This window comes from Ascaphus truei, chromosome 10, assembly GCF_040206685.1.
Source record: "Ascaphus truei isolate aAscTru1 chromosome 10, aAscTru1.hap1, whole genome shotgun sequence".
Taxonomy (NCBI): Eukaryota; Metazoa; Chordata; class Amphibia; order Anura; family Ascaphidae; genus Ascaphus; species Ascaphus truei.
The window spans coordinates 25,063,249-25,082,544 of NC_134492.1; the positions used below are offsets into that span (position 1 = coordinate 25,063,249).

The 19,296-nt window shown below is 41.0% G+C and overlaps 1 protein-coding gene across 5 annotated transcripts in view; it reads right to left on the reverse strand.

The window, feature by feature from the left end:
• Positions 1–19,296, reverse strand: part of TAL1 (TAL bHLH transcription factor 1, erythroid differentiation factor) — a 43,775-nt gene that overhangs the window by 96 nt on the left and 24,383 nt on the right. For 2 of the 5 annotated variants that reach the window (XR_012804072.1, XR_012804068.1), the window contains exons 5-7: positions 15,475–15,656; positions 12,256–12,449; positions 88–1,045 (exon numbers count right to left, since the gene is read on the reverse strand). The gene's annotated coding sequence lies outside the window, so the exon portion shown is untranslated. Of the gene's footprint in view, positions 1–87; positions 1,046–12,255; positions 12,450–12,981; positions 13,126–15,474; positions 15,657–19,296 lie in introns of those variants that run through there. The other 3 variants (XR_012804069.1, XR_012804070.1, XR_012804071.1) reach the window with 3 other exon arrangements.

Consider the following 19,296-nt stretch of genomic DNA (forward strand, 5'->3'; position numbering starts at 1 on the left):
ATAAAATAAAAATGCATAACACAATATACAATATCATATCAAATAAGGCAAAAATAATAATAATAAAAGAATTCTCGCCTCTTAACTAGAATTTAGAGCTAAGGAATGGATTGCAGACTTTTATGAAGTACTAAAGTAAGAAGAGGGACAGTGTTTAAAAGGATGTGCATGCTTTTCAATACAAGGACCCACTCCAACACTAGATGATTTGCAGTATGAAATGCTTATGACTATTGGGTGAGTTTAGTGAATCCTGTTATTCTGTAGTTAGCCTCACGGGTCTTTACCAACAGCACATACTGCATGTTCCATGATATTTGTTATTTGTCTTTTCACAAGCGGTGGTTTTGGACCCACATCTGTGACTTTATCATTTTGAACATTGAGTATGTTGACTGAGCCACTGATTGAACCACCTGTGCTGAAGCAGGGATATCCTTAACACCTAACCTGTTGGTGGCCCTTGAGGACTGGAGTTGGCCTCCCCTGGCTTGGTGCTTTTCTGCATCTCGGGTATAAACGATGTCTGGTCATTACCTCGCGCCTGAGCTGGAAGGGGAGCTTTTACAAACCTCACATATGAATTAGGATCCAGTAGATGGAGCTGTAGCCTGCAGGTATCTTCATTAACACCTTACAGGTTCAGTCCCACACAGGACCTAATTAAACTTGTAACACTGGAAGTTTATAACATATAACTAGATGACTGATGTCTTAAAAGCAAACAAATATGTATGTATGTGGATCCAAGCGTATTTATTATTCATGGCACTGATAGGTCACTACTGTATGACCAAACATTTGTTATATTTATTCTGCATTTGTATCTTCAGTATCTCTATGGAGTTGAGAAAAGTTGGCGTATTTGGCAGTAATCTAAGGCATGACGATTATATTTTTTTGGTCATACTGAGTTTAGGGGGGTTGATTCAATATTGTCCAAAGGGGCCGATCGTAACTCCATGGGCTCCAAATCCAGTTTTCGACTGATCGCAGTGCCCCAAGCCACATCGGGCAATGTTGAATAGGGCGCATATGGGGATCACTAAAGGTCAATAAATAAAAAAATTGCATTAACAGTATTTACCCCCATTTTATATGTATTGCCATATTCACTAAAGCAATCTCACTAGTGTTAAGGCCAGGTGTGGGCACCTCCAGTCCCACTAACAGGTAAGGTTTTCAGGATATCCCTGCTTCAGCACAGGTGACTCAATCAGTGACTCAGTCAAAGACTGTGCCACCTCTTCTGAAGCAGAGATATCCTGAAAACCTGACCTGTTTGTGGCCCTTGAGGACTGGGGCTGCCCATCCCTGGTAAGCGGATTTTTACAGCAGCAATATGTAACTGTAGAGCATGCAAATGTAACCAAACGAGGAATTAAAGGCTGATTACTTATTCCAATGCTATACACTAAACTCCGATACCTGCTTATATCGTGCTTCCGGCCAAAATATGGCCCATTTATATCACCTAGCCCAGGTTAGCGTTAGGCTGATCTTACCTATGTATATAATGGCCACTATAGACATACACAAGGTAAGACCAAGCAACCTAGAATAGGTGATACAAATACATAATATTAACAATATAGACCTTCATTGTATATTAACCCCTTAGGTGTTCAAGTGTCCAGCTAGTCATGGTTAACCTTCTAAATGCTTAATATATGCACATATGGATTTTGTGTTTAATTTGTAGGGTGTTTATGTTGTTTGGCACCTGAAGACATCCCCCTGCAATGCATTGGTAGCCTCAGGCATAACAGGGGTTAAATAATGTTGTACCATAAGGTTTTGTAAAAATTCCACGTACATAACACTATAGTAGCTGATATATCCTCCCCCCCTAAACACACACACACATACATACATACATACATACATACATACATACATACATACATACATACATACATACATACAAAAACACACACACACACACACACACACACGCACGCATACACACATATATATACACACACACATACATGCATGCACATACACATATATTCAGAATACACATTATCCATACACACACACACACACACTATATATATATAACACATACACATTTACATTGCTAGTGCCGTTAACATTAATGTCAATGCTTCAACGCTTATTTGTTTCGCTAGCGATCTTCAACGCTGAGTCAACACAATTTTCCGGTTTGTAAATAAGAATGAATATAGCATCCCATCTATGAATAAATAATTCTTAGTGAATATAGCAGTAAGTCTACATATCTTTGCAATCATATATATATATATATATATATATATATATGTGTGTGTGTGTGTATATATATATAGAATAATAGTTTTGTAATGTAGAATGAAGTGTATTATGTGGGGATTTATCATCAGTCTCCTGCATGTACAAATGGAACAAAAGCTGCACTAGATTTAGCAAAGGAAGTAAAACATTGAAAGCAACGGGGTTTGTTAAATAAACCTGGTGATTGCTGGGGGGTTTCGTATCTTCACCCTGAACCAGGGTGGCCAACTCCAGTCCTCAAGGGCCACCATGAGGTCAGGTTTTCAGTAAATCCCTGCTTCAGCACAGGTGGCTCGATCAGTGGCTCTGTCATTATGATTGAGCCACCTGTGCTGAAGCAGGACTGGAGTAAGCAACACCTGGTCCAGAACATGAATATCAGCAGGATATACACTGTGGGATGTGAACTCCCTAAGTGCTTTCTGCCAAACAAATATCATTCATCGTTTCTCCCAGAATCCTACAGGGAGCCATACAGTATATTGATTAGGAGACTAGTGATTGTTGGCTGAATGTCCGATTCCCATACTTACAGAACCAAGTTTTCCCTCAAATCAAAACCTTAGAGCCTCACATTTTGAACCTTATAGTTTTTAGAAAAATACAACAGTCGGTGAGATTTTCTACAAATGACTTGATAACTGAGCCCTAGTTTATAGTATAAAGGACAGTGGAAAAATGCAGTGTTGCCAGAATCTGAGGCTACACATAGGCTGTGTTGCAGGCACGTAGTGTTGGTTTTGGAGTGTAGTATAATTAAACCGATTTTCTTTGCATGGATTCGAGGTCTTGCCTTCTGCTGACTATTCTGACATTGGAAAGCGTCACTCACTTCTAGGGGTCTTCAAAATCTGCATTGATGGGACAAAATATAGCACCAGATTTATTGAACAAAAACCCCCTACGAAATATATGGGGGTTTTTTTCTACATCGTTTGCTTTAGTTTTGCAGCCAGGGAACCTTAATACATAAAGGGGGTGACATTTTTTTACTTATATGTTTATTATCAAAATATACCACATCATTACAGGGGGCTTACAATGTCCCGCAGCACACAGCACCAGGCTTAACTTTCACTATTTATTTCTTTTAGCAATTTGGAGCTTTTTGTTTTTTGTTTTTTGCACCATTAGTAAATGCAAGAAACCAGTTACCATGCATATCTGTGTCACCCCCAAAACCTCGAGCGAACAAACAGTGGTTATGGCCAAATGTTATTTATTTTCCTAATTGAAATGCCGTTTGCTGCACAGATGTTAATCCCTCTTCAACATGGGACATACAATTACAAATTCATAGACCTTTTTCCCAGGAGCAGAAATAGTTTGGGCCTGTAACCTCTGAGATGGGGCTCTTATTAGAAATGTACCGACGGGAGCTGCTGAAGCTTCATTAGCTGGAGAGAATAGATAGATAGAGATCGGCTGCAGAGGTCCCGCACTCCTCCGGGGAACATTTAATTGGAATGACTCTGTAACGTAACAAGAGCAGATAATGCGTTTCATCCGTGATTATTGTTCTGTCGCATCCTAATGTTCTTCTAGATAAGGTTGTGCCGAGTATCTCATGGGACGTTCTAACAAAGTGGGGATTTATTAGCAAGAAATAGAAGTTAGTATGTGTTCAGTGTAGCAGGGGGAGGGACTTCCCCGCCCCCCCCCCTTCTTATTTAGTCAATGACTTTTGTAATACTCTGCACTAGATATTTTGGGGGCACAGAAACTGTCCTCCCTCTTGCTATTAAATTGAATCCTCTTAATGCCACTGTTCCCCCTGTACATTTTTTTTCAAGGATGGGTACCAATGGGTCCCCGAAACTCAAACGTGCTATTTTCAGCTCCAGGGACCCGTTGTTCTTGAGATACTTGGCTCTGACGTTAGTGTGCTGTAGTGCCTTCCAGGGGAAACAAAATGGAAGGTTTAAATGTCCATGGACCAGTAGGAAGGCAAGACAGCATCCGTTGCTGCTTCCTATTGGCCCACATGGCATGGGGCATTTCAATACCAATACGTACTGGTGGTTCCTTCCCCATTAAGTATCTTGGGAGCCTGAGCGTCCCCTTGTGCAGAGAATAGGTAAAGATTAGTAAACTCAGGCAACTACATCTACTCTGACAGTGGATACATGGAACCGCAACCCATCAGAGGTGGTAAGACAAAATATAATTAAGACTTTATAAAGTTTCTTAGCACAGGCAGCTGAGAAACCTTAACAAAAGAGGAAGCTCAAATAGCATTCCAGAGTCAGAATGGAGACCGTTATGTTAAAAAGTTCACATCTGCTTTCAACATCTGTGTTAATCAGGCAACACAATAACAGAGATGTGCTATTTATTTATAGAAAAAGTGGTGCAAATGCCAAATATCAGGCAACATTTTGCTGACATTTGCTCAGTGAGATTCGGCTATGCAGATTTTGAGGTTAAACCAACAGTAAAAAGAATATTATTCAAATAAGGGTACATTTTTTGCCTGTCAATCAATCAATGGTTTTTTGTTTGTTTTTTTGCAAGCCGGAAAAGATTTTGCAGCTCGGATCCATATAGTGAGCACTTGGGGAAAATGCCCAAATTTTTCCCAGAAAAGGTGGCTCTTAGGGGATTTCCTGGAAGATGGGACCTTTCCTGATGATAATAGGCAGTCTGTTCCGGGGCCTGGGCCCTTCTGCTGAGTGTTCTTTTCCCATTGATCTGCATTGTCAGGTTGGTTGGTATGAGTGATGTGTTCTGAGATGTACGTTGGTGCTGTGCCGTGTGTGGCTTTATAGATTGTAGAGAGAACTTTGAGATTTTTGGGGTTCCACTGGTGTGGTTGTATTTGTATTTGTGCATGTTTTTTGGTCGTTTTTGCTTCTGCGTTCTGAATTGCCTGCAAATGATTGATCTGGTTATTTGGCAAGCCAAGACAGAATACCTTTTGATAGTCAAGTCTGGAGGTGACAAAGGTGTGGTCGACCTTCCGCAGATCTTCTGTTCTACAAGTGAATTGAGTATCCTTATAGGGTAGAGTTGGTAACCCTGACTGTTTGACTTGCTCTTCCATTGTGGGATTACTGTCATTGGAGATGCCCAGGCGTTTCACTGCTTTTGAGGGTGCTGTTCCGTGATCTTGAATTTGGATGTTTCTCAGGTGATTCAGTTTATCAAACTGGTTCTGGCATCCTATGATGTTAGTGTAGCCATGGCTGGTTCTGGCTATTTCTCTGCCCACCCTAGTTGCAGACAGTGTTAGGCTCATTTTGGGTTTATCCCTCCCCTCTGCAGCTTCCTTGAGTGGCAGGAGTGGAGGTGGGTCTGGGTCTTTGTGTTGCCCAATTGTGGGTGCAGACCTGAGCACTCCAGCTAGGGAGTGAGTATTGAGTCTAGATCTCCCCAGTGTCTTGAGTAGGTGTACAGCTCTGCCTGTGAGTACTGGGGTTTGTAAGCTGTGTCTCGCCCTACGGGGTGAGACTGTATGATCAGTTCCCTAGAGAACTGAGAGAAGGCCCAAAGCCATAGCTGACCCAGAGACCATCCAGAAGCATGGGATCCAAAGTGTATTCGTTGTATGTACTGCCTGCAGTGGATGCCAATAAAGACTCCTGTTAAATATACTCTGGCCTGAGGGTGCAGTTACTCAGGGAGAGGATAAAAGTGTTCTATTATGGAGACTGCATCCAGAACTCCTGGAACCTGTGGTAGACGGAGGCATAACACAAAGAGAAAGAACCATGAAGCCAGAACTAAAGCCTGTCCTGTTTCCCCACAACATCGCGGAACCTCAGCATCTCCTGGACACCAACAGGTACTTGCACCAACAGACACCTGTAGCAAAGGCAGATCTCCCAGAGGGGGGGAAGCAGCGCTACAATTGGAGGTACTGCTGAGATGCAGTAACAGGGCAGGCTTTTAGACAGCAGCAGGACAAGGAAGGGGGATCCTCTCTCTGAGGCTACACCAGGGAGGGGGTTACCTAGACCTTTACCTAAAGAAAATATATGCTGGGGCATACCCTGAGGCTTCTCCAGGGAGCGTGTACCCTTCCCAAGAAAAGTGTGTTGGGGCGTATCCTTAGCCTACACCAGGGAGGCGCAGCACAAAGACAACCATGAAGCCACAACTAAAGCCTGTCCTATTTCCCCACAACATCACGGAACCTCAGCATCTCCTGGATACCAACAGGTTCTTGCACCAACAGATACCTGTAGCAAAGGCAGATCTCACAGGGGGGGGGGAGGGGGAAGCAGCACCACATTAGTTAGTGTCAGCTTGGGGTATCAATGGCCCACAGAGAGAAACAAATTGTAGGAGTCCACTATGGGAGCATAATGTGAAAAAAACAACTGGGGTGAGGGGCAAACAGACCCCCAGTGGAATAAACATGAATAGGAGGGTAGAAACTTGTGAAACAAAATGCATTTGATTTTTTAAATTCAACATTTGGGTCCCCAATAGGACGCTTGATTTATGTGTATGTTTATATATGTACTGTATGACAAACTAACAAATATTGCCGCAGTCAAATCACTAGCTCCGGCCTTGACAATGAATTGAAAGCCAGGAATTTTAGCAGAAAAATATGTAGCCTCTGGCGTTGCTAAAGGGCACATATAATATATGGACACAAAAGAGAAAAGAAAAGCCCTGAAAAAAAAACCTCAAAATAATTTAAAAAATAAGATGGATTTTATTGATAACACAGGAAAAGCAAAAAGTGAATAAAATAAAAATTAAAAAACCACGAAAACCACTCATCTCCTAAATGATATTAAATCTGCTAAATATCAAAAAAATCACACAAAAAGTATAATGTGATTAAACAAACCAGAACTGGAAACAGTAAATCAATAGCACACAAAATACAGTTAGTAAATCAGCACATAGAGAGCTTAAACACACTAAGGGGAAACAAGTTTCGCCTAAGGTGTGATAGACGGGCCGCTCAGTAAACAAAGCTACCTAGTATATTTATATGGTGGAACAAAAATATGCTCATATCCATGTACCTGATAAAAGAACCAATTCATGAAGGGCGGTTTCCCTGATCTGCAAATAATGCGAGCCCATCTGCCGTTTCCTAGATTAATTTCTTCATTTATCAGTAGAAACTTTAACCTCATATTTCAGGGACAGTATGGATATTCTTTGTAGACTGGCTCACATTATAGTCGATAATGAAACAATACTCTCCACGTGTGACGTGGAAACACTTGACACTTGTATCAGACATGGTGATGGCCTTCGTGCCTCGAGGTTCTTTCTATCGATGCAAAATCTGAGTACCACACTTGCAGATGCATTAATACATCTTCTGGATTTTGTTCTTAATCATAATTATTTTGTTTTTAAGAATTCTTATTATTTGCAGATCAGAGGAACGGCGATGGGCGCAACATGCACCCTCCTATGCAAATTTGTGCCTGGGGTGGTGGGAGCGTGAAGAGGTGTTTTCTGAGGCAAATCAGGAATTAACGGCACATGTATTGTTGTGGTTGAGGTACATCGACGATATTTTCATACTCTGGAAGGGCTCAGCTATACACCTCAGCCAGTTCGTCGATTTCCTCAACCACAACAATCTCAACATTAGACTGACTTTTCAATCTAGCAGCACTCATGTTACATTTCTGGATTTGAGTATCTCAATTGGCCATGACGGACATATCCTCATGGATATTTATCGTAAAGAGACATTAACAAATACTATCTTACATGACAGTAGTTTTCACCCATCTCACCAGGTCAGTGGAATACCCAATAGTGAATGTATGCGGCTACGCCGTAATTGTTCTACCTTGGATATTTTCAATGATCAAGCCAGTGACATGGCAACAAGATTTAAAAACCGCGGATACAGTAACAGACTTATCCAGCGTGGTCACCTCAATAGTCAAAAGTCAGATAGAACAACTCTTCTTCAACCTAAGCCCCAAAAAATGGCTTAAAAGGAAATACGCTTTGTTGGGCTTATAACAATAAATGGAATAATCTTAGAAATATCTTACAGCAATATTGGGGTATCTTATTAGCAGATACAGATCTTAGATCTGTGTTGGGTGACTCAGTCCAACTTACGAGTAGAAGATCTCACAATTTGAAAGATAAATTGGTTAAAAGTCACTACTCTCCATCAACAACTGCTACTTTTCTTAAACAATCGAATATAAAAGGATTTTATAAGTGTGGCCATTGCTCTGCATGTAAATACATGAAACAAACGTGTTTACAAAAATTCAACTGGCACAAAAGAATTTAAAATTCTCAACTTTCCCAATTGCTAGTCAAAAAAATTATCATTTATCACCTGAGCTGTCCGTGCCCCTTAATTTATGTCGGCATGACCACGAGAGAGCTGAGGTTCCGTGTTCTAGAGCACACGAGAAATATTAAAAATGCTCAGCGCGATTTATCATCTTTTTAAAAAATTACAAGCGTAGCGAGACATTTCTTGCAAGAACATGGTTCAGATCCCTCTCTTTTGACTGCAGTTGGGGTCTATGATCCCTTCCCGGTCTCAATGACTACCTTAGCTTTGCCATATTTTTATAATGTATATGTTTTTGGAAAATTGTTCCTTTTATATATTCAATTGTATTTGTTTTTATACTCTGTCACTACCCAATTATCCTTTTACTAACAGTTCTAGTTCTAATGTCTCTCTTCAAGTATTTCATTTTATTGCACTTTATTTATTTATTGCTCTTTACTTAGTTTCATATAGAATCTGTATTCATGCCTACAATCCTATATTGGAGTTTTTTGGACCATACTCTCTCCTGATTGGAGGTCATCACACACGTGACTGATGACGTGATACTGGCGGCGCCTTCAAATATTGAGTCCCTGCTCTGCATAGGATAATACTCCCGGGAAAAGCCTCACGGTGAAACGACTGTCGGAGTTCCCAGCCAAAACCACATCTCCTCATCACCAGTCGCCTGCCGTCGCTGTGGCCGATCGCTGCCCCTCGGTTGGAGCCATAGATGTTAAAGACACAGAGAGCCTTTCATTTACAAGCAGGATCGTTACAAGTCCAGGGTGTCAACTCCCGTGACTGGATTGATTTACCTGCTCCCGCCGCACTACTGCTGCATATCTTTGGCTGCATATTTGGCTGTTTACATTGTTGGCAACGGAGGCATTGCTTGACTGATGAGTATTATTTCAATATTTTTCCTCTGCTGATCTCAGCCAGAATTGTTCTCAATTTCATGATTACTGCACTCTTATCCCAGGCAGCACGATGTGCAACATGCTGTTTAAAGGACTTTCATTGCTGTAGAGCTGTAACTTTTGGAATACTAGATATACTCGCTATGATCTGTCAAGGTTACCGCCCTTCATGAATTGGTTCTTTTATCAGGTACATGGATATGAGCATATTTGTGTTCCACCATGTAAATATACTAGGTATAAATATACTAGGTAGCTTTGTTTACTGACCGGCTGGTCTGTCACACCTTAGGGGAAACTTGTTTGTGCTCTCTATGTGCTGATTTACTAACTGTATTTTGTGTGCTATTGATTTACTGTTTTCAGTTCTGGTTTGTTTAATCACATTATACTTTTTGTGTGATTTTTTTTTGATATTTAGCATATTTAATATCATTTAGGAGATTAGTGGTTTTCGTGGTTTTTTTTTATTTTAATTTATTCACTTTTTGCTTTTTCTGTGTTATCAATAAAATCCATCTTATTTTTTAAAATTATTTTGAGTGCTTTTTTCAGGGCTTTTCTTTTCTCTTTTGTGTGTGTGTGTGTGTGTGTGTGTGGCCTAGTGCCCCATGCTATGTGTTCCCTGGCCCTAGCATGTAAGTGCAGGCAGTGCTGGGGTTAAATCCCTTTCACATAGACCAGGATGTGAGTCCTTTGGCACGCTGGATAATTTGTTGCCATAGCCAGGTGCAGGCTGGGTGGCAGTTGGGAGCATCATGCCTGGGGGGTGTTACTGGGTCACCTGTGATGTGGTGTGACACCGGCTCCTCCTGTAAAACCTGCCCAGTTTGGGGCAGGGTTACTAGACCCGTCCCCAGGTATATAAGATGCTCCTTACCCAAATTTAGTTGTTGATTCAAGGATGTACCCTGCTCCCTGGAGATTGAGGGGGTGTCTGCCTTACCCCATCAGTGGGTAATGGGGTGGCGACAAGCTTCAGGGGCCTCAAGCCCTTTGGGGCCTAGTCAGGGAAGTAACCAAATGCAAGATCCGAGAGAAGAGGTTCCATGACGGTCGAGTGTATACAGTAACTCTCTTGCACAAGAAGGAATCAGGTCTGGCCTGCCAAATAAAGGGTGAACCGTTCCTGGCCTCTTTGTGGATACTGGAAAAGGGGGTTCCTGTAGGGACTATTCTCTGCTTCTGGCAGCTCCCTTAAGGATGGATGCGCTGTCCCGGAGAGCTACCAGCCTGTCCCGTTGCTATTCCCACTACCATCCGCGGAGACTCGGGCTTCCTGGCCTACAGCAGGTAAGCTAACCAGCACCAGATACAAACATACAAATCTCTCTTGCCAAGAACCAAGTAATCGTGTGCTATTCAGCCAGGGGGCCGTTGAGTGGACGCACATCACGGAGGTACCCGGCTGTAGGAAGAGACTTACACACACGCAGCCACGAGACTTCAGTTCCTGACTGACGGAGATACCACGGATGACGGGTGTTCTTGTTCGATGCGCATGTCCTACCTCAATGCTGTGAGTGAACTGATTTTAGCTTGTGAGTAATAAAACCTTAACTATTCCCACTATGAAGCCCGCGCTGTCCCTTTTTGTTTTATAGAAGAATCGTGGAAGGTGGTTGTTTCCTGTGGATAGCTGCTCGGGTGTTCCAGTGTTCTTATTATTTTTCAAGGTTTTATTTATTTTATTTCATTTATTCTTTTGGCTTTCCCTTCCTTGTGTTTTTTCCCTGTTTCCTCATTCCCATTCCTGTTCCTCTTTCCTTGTCATATATGTTGTTTGTTTCGTCTTACAATTGCTTTTGATAAAGGACACTAGCCATTGCATCTCTACTCATCTAGTTAGTTTATATTATATTATATATATATATATATGAAGAAACAAGAATTGTAGCGCCAAAGTATTAATATTAATAACCTTAATAGTGACTAAAGTAATAAAGTGAACTAAACTGTGTAATATATGCAAAGTATAACTATTTCTAAAAAAACCACATAAAATATTAACAAAAATGCATAACACAATAAACTTCACAAAATTTAAAAAAATGTGAAAGTGCAAAAAATGTAAAGAAACGGTAAAGAGTAAAACCAGTCCTTTTAAATCAATCCATGAAAATTATTTGATAATTGATGCTGGTGTGGGGGTCTCCGGCTGCTCTCAAGTAGGATGAACCACATCCAAGAATACCTAGAAAAGAGAAAGGAGAGCGTACGCCCCATAGCGTAATATTGTTGATTTAATGTTAAAAGGGAAGGGAAGGGGGAGGGGGGAAGAAATACACTCACAAGAGTAAAATTCAAATAAAACAATGTGTGAATAAATCGCCGACAAAGATTCAGTCCATGTGTTCCCGTAGATCGCCTCTCCCACTTGAGTGGCCGCAATGTAGATCTCGCGCTTCAATGCTGCCTCGTGCGCGTGCGCAGCGTCGCAATGACATAATCTTTGTCGGCGAATTACACCACTGGCCTCCTGTGAACAGTATCATCTCCACGCAGCCCTGAGGGAGCCAAGACTTGTGGACGTTTGCAGTGCAGAGACCGGATTGTGGTGATTTATTCACACATTGTTTTATTTGAATTTTACTCTTGTGAGTGTATTTCTTCCCCCCCCCCCCCCTTCCCTTTTAACATTAAATCAACAATATTACGCTATGGGGCTTGCGCTCTCTCTTCTTTATCTTTTATATATATATATATATACACACACACAGACACATTTTATACAAATTTTATACATAAAACAGCGGCACAACTTCAGAGATATTTAATAGTAAATATGCATGTGCATGTATAAGAGATCAATCAATAAAAACATACATCACCCAAATAGAAGGTCTGAAGAAATGAATACAGCACATGACTGTAAGTGTCAAAGGGTATATTCAAGTACTAATACATCCACTGTTTCAGTCCATACACAGAGCGTCTTACTCATACACAGATCATGATGATAGTGTCTGTCTTGTCCATGTTTTGTTTTAACCAACTGTCATTCATCCGTGTTCTTATATCTGCAATAAAAACTTAAATAGCAGCTGAGTGAAATGGTGAACCTGTGGCAATAGTCAAATACAGCTAGCTGGGTGTCATCTGCCCATGTATGATACTTGAAGCCACGACTTGCAATGATGGCTTCATATAAATGTCAAAGAAGAGTGGGGAAAGAATAGAGTCTTAAAGCAATCCACATATAATGTGTGTTGTGAATGATGATATTTCATTCATGCGTACTCTGAGTTCTTCTGCCAAGAAGGAGGCAAGCCAGTCGAGAACTTGGTCTTAAATCCCTGCCACTGTTTCCAGCCTCTGTAACAGGAGGCTGTGGTCAACCATGTCAAGAGCAGCTAAAAGATCCAGCAGGATGAGAATTTATAGAGCTCCTCTGTCCATAGAAGTCATCAAGCCATCTATCACACTTACCATGGCAATTTTGATGCTGGGTTTTCTTTTGAAGACAGACTTATTTTTCCAAAATTGTATTGTTTTCCAGGTCGGCTATCACCTTTTCTAGGACCTTGGAGAAGAATGGGAGATTGGAAACCAGTCTGAAACTGGTTTCCTCTCCTTTGATCTATTGATTGTTTTATAATCCTTAGGATGTTGCCGTGGCATAAGTCTTCTGAGACCTTTACATGCCACGATGGACAGGAGTCTAGGTTGTTGGTCTGAGTTTGTTGATGATGTTACCTAGTTAAAAATGAGAGATGTTGGAGAATCCATGGAGCCTTATGTTGCTGGGAGTGCAATCCAAGCTTGGGTTGTTCCTATTGATCAACTTCAGGCCCTCTCTAATATTCTGGATGTTGGAGTGGACATGTTTAATGAACTGATCACAAAGCTCCTTGGTCCGTACTGGTTTCTTCATAATGCAGCCGGCATTGGTCAGAGTGGCTACTATTTTAAAAGGTATCTGTTCAGGTAGCACTATGCTTTGGCCTTTACAGTTTTTGCAGTTTTTTCTTAAATTTTGTGAAATTTATCAAACATTTGTATTGCCAGAATTACACACAATTTCACAACATTTTGCAAACATTGCAGTACATAAAGGGCAGTGTCAACTTGCACATTCTTTTTTAATGTCTGGTGGCTTTTTTTCCTCTCAAAACGTGTGGTATTTGCACATTTTTCAGAAATAAAAATGGCATCTTTTGCCTAATATGTGTGAATTTAAGAGAAACAATTGTGCGCATCTCTACTTTGAAGCAGCCCAATCTTAGGGTTGCTTCAGTTCAGCTGGGTAATAAAGTGTTACTTTGATAGATGAAGATCAAAATGTGAAAACGTGTGTCATGTCTGCATCACTCTGTGCATCTTAATACATGACCTAACGAGGGTTTCTATCCAGAAATCAAGTCACAAATGACATGGACAAGATAAATAAAGGCAAAACACAGCCTCTGTTTTATCACCCGAGTCTCACTTCCAATGTTGTTAACAGCTAATGTGTGTTGTAATTGCTAGTTTTCAAACTGTTATTGAAATGTCCTGGTCACAGATCAAACCATTTAGCATTAGGCAAACATGTAGAAACAATTGTGCTCAATTACAAGCCCTTGTACATTTCAGGAGGAAACAAAGACTCGCATTATTAACCCAAGAGCAGTTAAGGTGAATAGGAAGCCGGGTGGCGATACAAACTTTGCTGAATGGGGTGGCAACAGTTTGAAAAGCCCTTCTGTAAATTCAGAGTCCGAGATAAACAGATCGTAGGCTGATGAAATACATTTGCCTCTTCTTCTGAGTCCTAGGCAACCAGGATGGGGGATTTGGACTGAAGATTTATGAAGTGTCCAAAGGGAGGAGGGGAAAAAACAAATAAATAAAGGAGATGTGGTCCTTTTTGGAATTACATTTTTTGGCTTAATAGGGAGGTTGGAAAAGAATTGGCACATGATAGCATAAGAAGAAGTGCTATACCTAGCAGCCAAGGGGTTACAGCAAGGACAAAATGAGTGGGACAAAAAGATTTAAGGTTTGTTTTGATCATGTCCTTCCATCCTGATTTCTGCAGCACGCACTAATACTGACAGAAAATAAGATTTTTAGGAAACATAACGCTGCTATTATGAATGTTTTTTTTTATAACTCTGCCCTTATTGCACCATTTTTATCTCCATGAAATATCAGCCTCCAAAACCCCCCACTGAGAGTGACATATTCAGAGGCATTGTTGTGTGCTGTTTAGAGTTAGGCTGTGCTTATACCGCCGCCACCAAAACAAATTCATGATTTTCAATGCGAGGGCACATACCGTTCGCGACTGCGCACGAATGAGGCGTCCAAGCGCGCAAATTTTGAACAGATCTCAGAAATTGATTTTCCCCAGCGACGGCCGCGTCACGTGAGCGGTTCAGCCAATGAGGGCGAACCACTCACGTGATGTCATGACAATGCCTCCGGCACGCCTCCCGATGCCTCGTGCCTGCGTGCGCATCGCCTTGTGACATCACGAGGGAGTGCGCGCGCCCTGCCGGAGCTGGTATAATCAAGGCCTTACTCTAACTGGCGTAAATTAGAAAATGCATTGCTTTATCAGGTCTTTAATTATGAAGGAAACACTAAAATGATATCAGAAAAATGCATTTCTAATAAGAACCTGAATAAGCTAACAAAAGCAGAGCAATCCTTTTGGGTCACGATTTTTGGTAGAGCTGTTATTTAGTTACCGCCGGATCAGTGTGCGTTAACCTGCACCGCGGTTTAATTAATCACAGCCTATGTTAGGAAATCACTCCACGTGACTAGAAGAGACTGAGCCAGTCAGGTTAGGGAATGAGATCGAACTACCAGGATGGGCTAAGCTTCTCCCTGATGTTCTGAAGCAGGTGGTCACACTACTGAGTATTCTTGAATTTATAGAGAAACCATAACCTAACCAATAAAGAAACTTTAGCGCACATGTGTTGTAAAGGGTTTCCCCTCCTCTCTATGGCAGATGTGCCCCTGGGACGGAGAGATGTAAAAGAAGCAATAAACTACTACCGTGCTTACTTTTTCATTCCTTTTCTCTTGCAGACCCCATGGATTCATATTTACCATTGTAATGCAGGCCCGTTATCCCTTATTCAATGGGAGTGAGGACATCATCACACAGGGACAGCTGTTTTTATTAGGAGACATCCTCTAGGTGCCCATAGGTGCTCACTGTTGGGTCTCTGTTCAATATGATGTCATCTTCTCCTTGCTCAGGAAGATCATTTGTCCGCGTTGGAAATCCCCTAAGTAATGGGATATAAGATTTACAACATATTGAATAAGGGGCTTAAAGTTGGATTACCTGGCCATTCACAACTGTGGTAATAAACCCTCCGTTCAATATTAAACACATTTACAATCTTTTCCAATCGGATATGGTACCCGTCCTTTTTTTTAATGACTTTGATCACTGGCGTTACCAGCTATTACACCCTGCAACTTCACTCCAGCAAAAACTTCACTCGTGCAGAAGACCCAATTTGGGCAGCAGAAATGGTACAAAAATAGAAACCAGTGCTGCAAGAAGCACTAAAAGACATCATGCCCTAGAACAGGGGTTTCCAATTCCAGTCCTGAAGAGCCCCCAACAGGCCAGATTTTAAGGATATCCCAGCTTCAGCACAGGTGGTTCAGTCAAAATGACCAATCCACTGATTGAGCCTCCTGAGACAGGGATATCCTTTAAACCGGACATATTGGGAGTTCTTAAGGACCGGAGTTAGGGACCGCTGCCCTAGAACTTTGGGGTGAGTGTCCAAAATCTCCTGTGAGGGAGTGAAAAACAATGAACAATTATTCACTTTTTCACAAACTTGATGCATGAAATCTGCGCTTTGGGTTTTAGTGAATTGTATGAAGTCCTTTTCGGAGGTCACAGGTGGGGACGTGTAGCGTTGTAGCAAAACAATAGATGACATGTTTATGGAGCTTTCAGAAACTCACAGGTCTCTTCTTCATGTGTACAGTGCATTATAGGTCCAATAAATGGTGTCCCAACCTACAAACAAACTACCTCACATACTGTACAACATTGAATAAAAGCGATAAGGATAAGATAATATACAAACTTTATATGTACTTCAAATATATTTCTAAAAATAAATAAATATACATTTGCACATCTGTCTGTCTGTCTGTCTGTCTGTCTGTCTATATTATATGTAGCAGACATTATTGAATCCATTAAAACGAGGTGTTGTGTTAATGCGGCCAATGAAAACTATGGTATTGCATGCGTTATCTACTAAACACAGGTGTGTTATTGCATTGTTTTCTGCATTAGTTTGCATTAATGGCAGCACTAACATCTGCAACATCTGTGTATGTATATATTATGTGTGTGTATATATATATATATATATATATACACCGTGGTTGACAAATCACCAAAAAATCTAATCGCCTCACAAAAAAATCTACTCGCCACCTAGTACCAAACGTGTGCTGCTTGGGCCAATATTTACTCGCCCGGGGGTTAAATCCACTCGCCCGGGGCGAGCAAATGTATAGGTTTGTCGAACACTGTATATATATACAGTATATCATATATATCTATATATATATATATAGATATATATATATATTATATATATCCGATATTTCTCTAGTGAGAAATTCCACATTGAACAATTCCTGTTGACAACCTATTTGTCAAAGTCATTGAATTTATTACCCTCAATTTGTGATATCAGTATAAAGATCAGTATTGTTCAGTGGGTGCTTTGGTATTTTTAATTAACAGGTCCTGGAGATTTGCTTCTCTCTCTGGTCTCAGGATCAGGCGTTTCTCGGGGGTATTAGGCTGGTACTGTCCTTGAAGTCAATTCACACCAGCAGTTAAAGGGCAAGTCTTTTCCCAGACACTATGTGACACAATCAAATACCCACTTTCCATTCATCCTATTCTATGCTGCTATCCCTAGGGATACCCTGCTATCAGGGAAGATTGCTTTTTTTTTTTTCCACACTGTTCTCAGCCCATCTTCATCATGTGTGACATCCAAGTCCCTGATGAGACGCGGGAGAAATTCTCACTCGCTGTGATGCTTTTATAGACATTTAACCTGTTGGCTGCTAAATGAGCCTTTGATGCATCGCTAGGTAAACCACTGCAATAAATTGTAGCATGATCATTTTAAGGGGGGATGACAAAATTAGGAAATAAACAGAACATAAAGGTTAAAATTACTAAGTGTTGGACACAAATTCCATGTTTACAGTTTATAATTAGATGTCTATTTAGTAAAGCCCCCCTGAAAATTGGAGTTAAAGAAAACTGCACCAGATTTATCACATTCATTTTTGGGTACCAACATTTTCTTTGCTGAATCTGTTTCTGTTTTCTGCAGCTGGTTGATATTGGTAAACAGATCCTTTTATTTGCAGGGGCTTACTATTAATAAATTATGCTGCGTTTTGCATTATATTTTCTTCCTCCCTCTGTTATCTCTTTTTAGAAAACCGATAACTGAAATACCTGCAGGGTGTCTCAATGACCCCCTTGTAGCCCCTCTTCCCACTTTGACTACAGTAATAACACATTCATGAGCATTTACCTACACTAGAACCTTCTCGACTGGTGTTTGGAAGGGGCAAGAAGACATGTCAAGTCAGTAAGGCCAAGTACGGTGCGCATGTGTACTGTAGTTATTAGGGTGCAATCATAACTGTCTCCTCATCAGAGCTGCACACTAACAAATGTGCATGGTTAGACTCAGCCTAATAGACAGTGACAGTGGTGCTACCCATCAGCTGGTTTAGGTCACACTGCTAGAGCTGCTGTCTAGAAAAGCAGTGGTTGTGGGGTCAAGTCCTGTTGGGTCTAACACCCGGTACACCATTCCTGTCATTAGATACCTTAGACTTGTCAACTCAACTCAATTCAGTTTTTATGGAAATCTTTTTAGGAAATGTAGGATGTGACTGATTTAAATATATTTTGCATAGGCATTAGCATATCTCCCAGGGTACCTCAGGTGTGCTCCTTTTCAGCTCAGTCATCTCTCCCTGATGTATTTGGAGGAAGGTTTGAGGGGATATATATACAACTGGAGACACTACTAAACTTGAACTACTTTAAGTCAGGGCTCATAACATGACATAAAACAGCATCAAACACTATGTTACCTGAGGTTACTCTCACACGTATCCTCAAAGCTTGTTACAACAGCTAAAAACAACAGCAGTTCTACATCTCATTAGCATAGACTTAACCTCGCGTTATTGTAGCATAGCATTTTGTTATCTTCCAATAACATGATGTTAAGTATGTCTCAGTGTTCCCCCGATCCAGACCCTGAAATAGGAACAGAAAGGGAAACAACTCTTGAGTGTTCAATCCAGACCCAGTAAAATCCATATTTCAGGGTCTGGATTAGAGGAAAGTCGGTTTTAGGTGAGACCTAAGTAACGTAGTTTTCAGTCCCAGCATTGACTTTAATGAATATGCAATTTTATGATAGCATTCCATTTGCATGTCATTAACACTAACACTAACGGGCATTATAGTTAACGCTATGCTCTGACCTGGCCAAAACATGGCTTAATGTTACGCTACTGTCCTTTGAAAATACACTATTAGTCTTAACGTGGCGTTAGGTAAAGTAACAGAGCTTTGTAGATCTGGGTCTTTTTTTTTGCAACCAGGGTCTAAAACATTCTGATCAAATATTTTGGGGGACTTCCCAAGTGTCCTGAAATAGTAGAATTTTCTCCCTAAAAAGATGCCCTCATCCCAAATCATTAGAGCAGAAAATGTAACGAAGGTTAAACTTGATAAGCATATGAGCACACAGACGTAGCTGGAGCGTTATTGTCCTGCTGGAGTGTTAGCCACGCCCCCTTTCCACGTGCGACTAATACCTTTACAATGGCGTCTACTCC